Genomic DNA, 7,951 nt, shown 5'->3' with positions numbered 1-7,951 from the left:
GTGACAGTGGTGTCAAGGTATGTTTTATGATGTGAGCCCCACAAAGTCAAAGGGTCAAAGGAGATGTCAAAGCTTTTGAGCTTTATAAAGCTGGCTTCAAGTTGCTGAAGAGGAAAAAAATGGAAATTTGCAGACTGGCTCAGTTGGTACAGCATGCAACTTTTGACCTCAGGGTCACGAGTTCCAGCCCTACGTTTGGCACCGAGCCTACTTAAAAAACGAAAACAGAAACAAAAGCCCTCTGTAGATTAGCAAAACAGGCTTCCCCAAGTGCCACTGAGACCCGCACAGATTAGGGGATGAGTGAACAAGCCCACGAACGGGAGCCTGTGTTGTGGGGTCTCAGCCCGTCAACAAACAGCGTTGTGCCTGGGCCAGCCCCGTTGGTGCTCGCCACTGCCCCCGCAACAACCGTGGGCAAGCATGGCGGTGGAGCTTGATTACTCACATGTCCTGGGAAGTACAGGACACGTCTGGGACCACACAGCGAGGCCACAAGTCTGGGGTTCTTCTGCTTTTATTGGGTCAAGGAGGAGAGCACTTCGGGTTTCACGGGCTTACTCTTTATCAGAGAATTTAATATAAGAGCAGGAATGTAAGTTCGTGAAGAAAAAAAAGAAGACCAAGACATCCAAATGGTCAGTTAGTGAGATCAACAGAGATCTCTGAAACAAAGAGCATGGGGTGAGGCACTGGCTCAGTCCCAGAGGCCAGGAGCTGCCACCATGCAATGGGTGCTCTGGGCTCCCCAGGCTTCAGGCAGGCGTCGTTTGCCTTATAAACGGAAACCCCCTGTCCACTCACACAGAAACCCGGTGTCCAATGTGGACCGTCCCCAGAGGGGCCCTCTGCAGCCTCGTGGTCCAAGGGTCTTTCCTAATTATTTCCTGTTTCAGCCCCACAAACATTTCTCATCGTTTGCCCATTTCCCTCCCCTGCTCTGGAGAGTTCTTGGCCATTTCCTTATCTTTGTGGTCCTTCCTTCCTTCTTCTGAAATCCTCACAATGTGGGTATTGATATGCCTCATGGGGCTTTTTTTCCTTTTTGCTCTGCTAACTGAAACATTTCCGGTGACCTATTTTCAGTTCTCTGGTCCTTTCTTCTGTTGGGTCTCTAATGAGGAAAACAAAGACAAGAGAAATCTAGCTTAAATTAAATCTTACAGCTTGCAGCCCACTGATAGATCCCTGAGACACGCAGCGCGTGACCTTCCTCGAGGAACTCGTGGCTGCCTTAATGCTGATGTTTTGCTAGACACTAAGGGTAACCTTATTTTAACAGCGACTAGCCCCTCAACGTCTTGAAAGCCTTGCTTCAACATTCCTTTGAAACTTCTTTTATCTCTACCCCACCCCCCTCCACAAACCTGAAAGTATATAGTGTCACCCACCACGGCGCCAGTGCAGCTCTTTGTGCCCACAAGTCCTGCCCCGTGTTATAATAAAAGCACTTTTTTTGTGCCAAAAACGTCTCAAGAATTTGCTCAGGCTCTAATACCCTAACCCGCGGCCACCCTAGGTGGCAGAGCAAGCCTGCCTTTTGGCTAAAAGTTAGTAACCTGGGCCAGAATGGTAATAAGACCCAGAAGCTTGATGACCTCTCTTTTCTCCTGTCCTTATACAAACTCGTCTGTCTTGGGCACAGGACTGTGACTAGCACAGCTGCTGATCGTAAGACTCCTGTGTGAGGTTTCCTCCTCATTGGGCTAAAGGGATCCCCTCCACATCCCTGGTCTAGCCGCTTCTGGCCGAGGGACCTCTACTCAGAACCGGCCCAAACCAGTGCTGGATAGAATTAAAACCCAACCAAGGATGTTTCCTAGAGAAATTGGCTGTGAAGACCACATGTGTTGGGATGTCACTTAGATCATGATGGATTTCTATCTTTACTGTTTTTCATCAGTGTCCCCTACTGGCTACTCAGGTTACAAAATTGGGTAACATCCCCTTGTAAAGCTTTTTTGGTGTTTTCCATGGGTTAAAAATGGCAGGTTCTTCGTGGCACAGCATGGTATTTCAGGCTATGCTCTGGCACCCATTCGTAGCCTAGAATGCAACGGGGAGGAGGGGGCCCTGGTATCCCTCCTGTAGGGCCTTTATGGTGGAGTGGTGGTCAATACCAGCTCCCTTTGAAGGACCCCTCCAGTTGCTTTTGACACCTGGACCCTCTGACGTATCCTGGCAGGACACTACCTAGGAGTTGGGGGGAATTTTTGGTAATGGACCTTCTCTACTCTTCTAGGAACCTGGGATCTTCTTCTTCAGTCCCCAAGACTCTCCCTTGGGATGCTTTTAACCCACTAAGATCAACTCAGTTTGCAAGATCTAAAAAAGAAACAAACTGGAGAGTTAAGACGGTGGAGAAGTAGAGGGACCCTAAGCTGGTCTCTCCCAACACAGCTAGGTAGTTATCAAATCACTCTGAACCTCCGAGAAGTCAATCAGAGTTCTGAAGAACAGAACCTGCAAGTTTACAAGTAGACCAGTGACCACCTTCTGGAAGGTAAGAGTTGCCTTGGGGGAGATGGCAGCAGGGAGGGAGCCTGCTTTTGGAGGCTACCACCAAGTATTATAAGCAGTGTGGTGCAAAATCTGAACTTTTAGAAGTCCGCTACTGTGAGGGACATGCCAGGCTTAAAGGTGCTCAGGTGGCGAAGCGGGGCAGAGCGCCAGGAGTGACAGGGTGGTCGGGTGAGGATCCCCTGGGCTGCAAGAAAAACAAGGGGTGAAAATGTGCACACTGTTCCCAGGCACAGGCGCGGGGAAGCTGGCAGGGAGCGGCGAGGCTTGGTGCTGGATTTCTGCTCCGCCTTGCCCTAAACTGCAAACTGCTGTGTGCTTGTGCAACAGCCTTCCTGGGACTGGCAGCAAACAGCGGAAGCACAGCAAGACCTTCCCCCAGGGAACAGTGTCGGTCTACACCGCAGGAGTCCCTACAACTGGGAGTTCCGAAACTCAGTAGCATGCCTGAGATAAAACGGCTTAGACACAGGCAGAGCGAGTGCAGGATTCCCACGGAAGCCAGGGACACGAGAAGGGTGATTGTACTTTTGTAAGGGCTCACTGAAGAGTGGGGGGTGCAGACTTGCAGCTCCTGGGCTAGAGAGCTGAGCATGCCTATTCATCCCACTCCTCCGCCCTGGAAAACTTCAGGGAGCAAAATAGCGCCACCTAGTGGAGTCTAGAGCCACTTACACTGACTCCCGCCCATCTGTGCCCTGGAGGTGTCTCTCCAAGCAAACAAGTTGGCCTGGGAATCAGCTCAACAGGCCCCTCCCCCGAGAAGACAAGCGGAAACAACTCACTTGCACCAAGTCTACTGATCATAGAGTGCTGCAAAACTTCAGCTCTCGGAGAAATAGGATCTAGCTTCCGTTTTACTTTTATTTTTAATTATTATTATTATTTTTTAATTTATTTTCTTATTTTTTCAATTTTTATTTTTTAATTTATATATATTTTATATTTTTAATTTTTTGTTTATTTTCCTTTTAATTTATTTCATTATTATTATTATTATTATTATTATTATTATTATTTTGGGACCTAGATTCTTCTAACAAGCAGACCAAAGCACACCCAGGATTTAGTTTTTTTGGTTTTTGTTTTGTTTTTCATTGTTTTTTGGTTTTCGTTTTGTTTGTTTTGTCTGTTTCTTCTGTTCTTTTCTGGACAAAATGACGAGATGGAGAAATTTACCCCAAAAGAAAGAATAGGAAGTAGAACTCATGGCCAAGGATTTAAACAATACAGATATAAATAAAAAGTCTGAACTAGAATTTAAAACAACAATTATAAAGATACTAGCTGGGGTGGAAAAAAGCATAGAAGACACTAGAGAATCCCTTACTGCAGAGGTAAAAGAGCGAAAACCCAATCAGGCCAAAAGTAAACATGTTGTAACTGAGATGCAAACCCAATGGATGCCATAAAAAGGAAGGTGGGTGAAGCAGCGGAGGGAATCAGTGATATAGGAGATAAAATTATGGAAAATAATGAAGCTGAAAAGAAGAGAGAAAGAACGGTAATGGACCATGAAGGTAGACCTAGGGAACTCAGCAACTCCTTAAAGCATAATAGCATTCGTAATCATAGGAGTCCCGCAAGATGAAGAGAGAGAAAAAGGGGCAGAAGGTTTATTGAAGAAAATTATAGCTGAACACTTCCTTAATCTGGGGAAGGACACAGACATCAAAATCCACGAAGCACAGTGAACTCCCATTGAATTCAACAAAAGCTGACCGTTGCCAAGGCTTGTCATGGTCAAATTCACAAAATACACAGACAAGGAAAAAATCCTGAAAGCAGCAAGAGAAAAAAGTCCTTAACCTACAAGAACTCTTGCGATTAGGTTCACAGCAGTTCCGTCTACAGAAACTTGACAGGCCAGAACAGAGGGACATGGTATAGTCAACGTGCTGAATGGGAAAAATATGCAGCCGAGATCCTTTATCCAGTGAGGCTGTCGTTCAGAATAGGAGAGATACAAAGTTTCCCAGGAAAAACAAAAACTAAAGGAGTTCATGACCACTAAACCAGCCTTCCAAGAAATATTAAGGGGGACTCTTTGGGGAAAAGAAAGACCAAAAGCAACAAAGGCTAGAAAGGAACTGAGAATATCAACAGAAGCACCAACTCTACAGGTAACACAATGGCACTAAATTCATATCTTTCAATAATCACTCTGAATTTAAATGGACTAAATGTTCCAGTCAGAAGACCTAGGGTATCAGAATGGATGAAAAACAAGATCCATCTATATGCTGCCTATAAGAGGCTCATTTTAGACCTAAAGACACCTGCAGACTGAAAGTGAGGGAGAGAACCATCTATCACGTTAATGGACATCGTCAAAAGAAAGCTGGAGTAGCCATACTTATATCGGACTAACTAGGTTTTAAAACAAAGACTGTAACAAGACATGAAGGGCATTGTATCATAATTAAAGGGTCTATCCATCAAGAAGACCTAATAATTATAAATATTTATGCCCCCAACTTGGGAGCACCCAAATGTATAAGCCAATTAATAATAGACATAAAGAAACTCATTGATAATAATACAACAATAGTGGGGGACTTTAACACTCCACTTACAGCAATGGACAGATCCTCTAAGCAGAAAATCAACAAAGAACAATGCCTTTGAATGACACACCAAACTGGATGGACTTAACATATATATTCAGAACATTTCATCCTAAAGCGGTGGAATACACATTCCTTTTGAGTACTCATGGAACATTTGCCAGAATAGATCACAGACTGGGTCCCAAATCAGCCCTCAACAAGTACAAAAAGATTGAGATCATACCATGCATGTTTTCAGACCACAACGCTCTGAAACTTGAGGTCAACCACAAGAAAAAGTTTGGAAAGGCCTCAAATATATGGAGATTAAAGAACATCTTACTAAAGAATGAATGGGTTAACCAGGAAATTAAAGAATAAATAATAATAAATTTAGCTCATGGAAGCAAATGCAAATGAAAACATGACAGTTCAAAACCTTTGGGATGCAGCAAAGGAAGGCCTAAAAGGGAAGTATAACGCAATACAGGCATACCTCAAGAAGCAAGAAAAGTCTCAAACACACAATCTAACCTAACATCTACAGGAGCTAGAAAAGGAGCAGCAAATAAAGCCTAAAGCCAACAGAAGGGAAAAAATGAAGATTAGAGCAGAAATAAATGATATAGAAACAAAACCCACCAGGAGAACAGATCAATGAAACTAAGAGCTGCTTCTTCAAAAGAATTCATAAAATTGATAAACCCCTAGCCTGACTTATCAAAAAGAAAAGAGAAAGGACCCAAATAAATACAATCATGAATAAAAGAGGCGAGATCACAACCAACACCACAGAAATATAAGCAATTGTAAGATAATACTATGAAAGATTATATGCCAACAACCTAGGCAATCGCATGGGTACAAAAATTCTTGATAAAATACAGGGTGGAGGGTCCTCAAACAGTTAAAAATAAAACTACCCTACGATCCAGCAATTGCAACACTAGGTATTTACCCAAACGATACAAAAATACATATTTGAAGGGGCACATGCACCCTGATGTTTATAGCATTATCAACACTAGCCAAACTACGGAGAGAGCCCAAATGTCCACAGACTGATGAGTGGATAAAGAAGTTTGGCGCACACACACACACACACACACACACACACACACACACAGGAATACTACTCAGCCAACAAAAAGAACGAATTTGTCATGTGCAATGACGTGGATGCAGCTAGAGTGTGTTATGCTCTGTAAAATAACATCAGTCAGAGAGAGACAAATACCATATGATCTCACTCATACGTGGAATTTAACGAACAAGACAGATGAACATAGGGGAAGAGGGGGAGAAAAAGGAGAGAAACAAGCCATAAGAGACTCCTAAGGATAGAGAACGAATTGAGGGCTGATGGAGGGAGGTGGGTGGGGGATGGGCTGGATGGGGGATGGGCGTTAAGGAGGGCACCTGTTGTGATGAGCCCTGGGTGTTGTATGTAAGGGATGACTCACTGGGTTCTACTCCTGAAACCGATATTGCACTGTATGTTCACTGCCTGAAATTTAAATTAAAAAAAAAAAAAGGAAGAAAGGAAAGAAAGAAAGAAAACCAGACTGATCTTCTTAAGTAACGCTGTCTGGCCTCAGTATTGTCTGGGACATTATACTTTAATATGATCTGTAAGTTAGATCACTTCTGTAAGAAACAGGGCAAATGGGCTGGACCCTATGTCCAGGCCTTCATGGCCTTAAATCAGGATCCAGACCTGAGGGCCTCTTGCAGAATGTGTCTAACCAGCAGCCTGGTTGATAAACCCGCTCTGGACACATTGGATGATGATTGTGTAAACAGACCCATTCTTCCTAACAAACCTGGGCCACTGGAGGACTCACCGCCAGTCCAGACAAAGAGGACGCCAGCCCTGCTGCTATCCCTCCTTCTTATAAATCCCAGGATCCGTCTGCTCCCAGCCCAGCTGGACATACCAGGAGTACAACTGCCTCTCTTCCAGGAGCTGCACCTAAATTCGGAATGCATCCACTTAGAGAAGTTACTAATGAGAAATGGGCACAATTAGAGACCGTGTCCCTTTCTCTAGGGCAGAGCCGTTAAGAGAAAACAATTGGGATGATATTCCAAAAACCCCTCTCCGTTTATTGAGGACTTTAGCAGTTATCTGTTATGTTTGATTTGACCTGGCAAGATATATCCATCGTATTAACTCGTTCTTGCACCGCTGAGAAGAGAACCATTGCTGGGCAGGAGCTGAAGCGTTCGCTGATGAGCCAGCAGGGATACATAGCGAGCGTTATCTGACAGAGGGCCCTGCTGTCCTCAGGACCGAGCCACGCTAGGGTTCCCAAGAGACTAGGCCAGGAAGGGAAAGACAAGACCATTTGATGACTTGTTTAATAGAAGAAACAACAGCAAAAAATTCTCTAAACCTGTAAATTTTGATAAAAATCAGGAAGTTACTCAAGGAGCTGATGAGAATTCAGCTCTATTTCAGGGTCATTTAATAGAAGCCACCCGTAAATATACAAATCTGGACCCTCCCCCACCTGAGTATGAGTCAGTTAGCACCTGACACCCACCAGAAGCTGACTAAAATGGCTTGGGTCCTCAGACCCCACCCAGTGCGTACAGAGGTAGCTACCGGGGACGTGAATACCAGGGATGGGACTTTAGAGCAAGAGAAGGACTGCAGAGCTAAATGGCAGGGTAGGGTTCAGGCTCAAGTATTGGCTGCCCCTACTGTGGATGCCCCACAACCCCAGACTGACCGGGGGTCAAAAAAAGGGCCAGTATCATACAAAGGATCAGGTAAGCCCCCACATTACAGGTGTGGCCAGACTGGACATTGGAGTGAAGAGTTTCCAAACCAAGGCTCTCCCCCAGGGCCATGTCCTGTCTGTTAAAAAAAAGAAATT

General features: G+C 44.6%; 1 long non-coding RNA gene across 1 annotated transcript in view; it reads left to right on the top strand.

Annotated features, from left to right (window-relative positions):
- Positions 1 to 94: 94 nt before the first annotated feature.
- LOC117803492 overlaps positions 95 to 7,951 on the top strand; it is a 13,878-nt gene continuing 6,021 nt past the window's right edge. Inside the window, exon 1 of the long non-coding RNA XR_004627445.1 lies at positions 95 to 2,503. This is a non-coding gene — a long non-coding RNA (uncharacterized LOC117803492). The remainder of the gene's footprint in view (positions 2,504 to 7,951) is intronic.

Source organism: Ailuropoda melanoleuca, chromosome 8, assembly GCF_002007445.2.
Source record: "Ailuropoda melanoleuca isolate Jingjing chromosome 8, ASM200744v2, whole genome shotgun sequence".
Classification (NCBI taxonomy): Eukaryota; Metazoa; Chordata; class Mammalia; order Carnivora; family Ursidae; genus Ailuropoda; species Ailuropoda melanoleuca.
The sequence above is the reverse complement of the archived record's forward strand: the minus strand, read 5'-3'. Positions and strand labels throughout refer to the sequence as shown.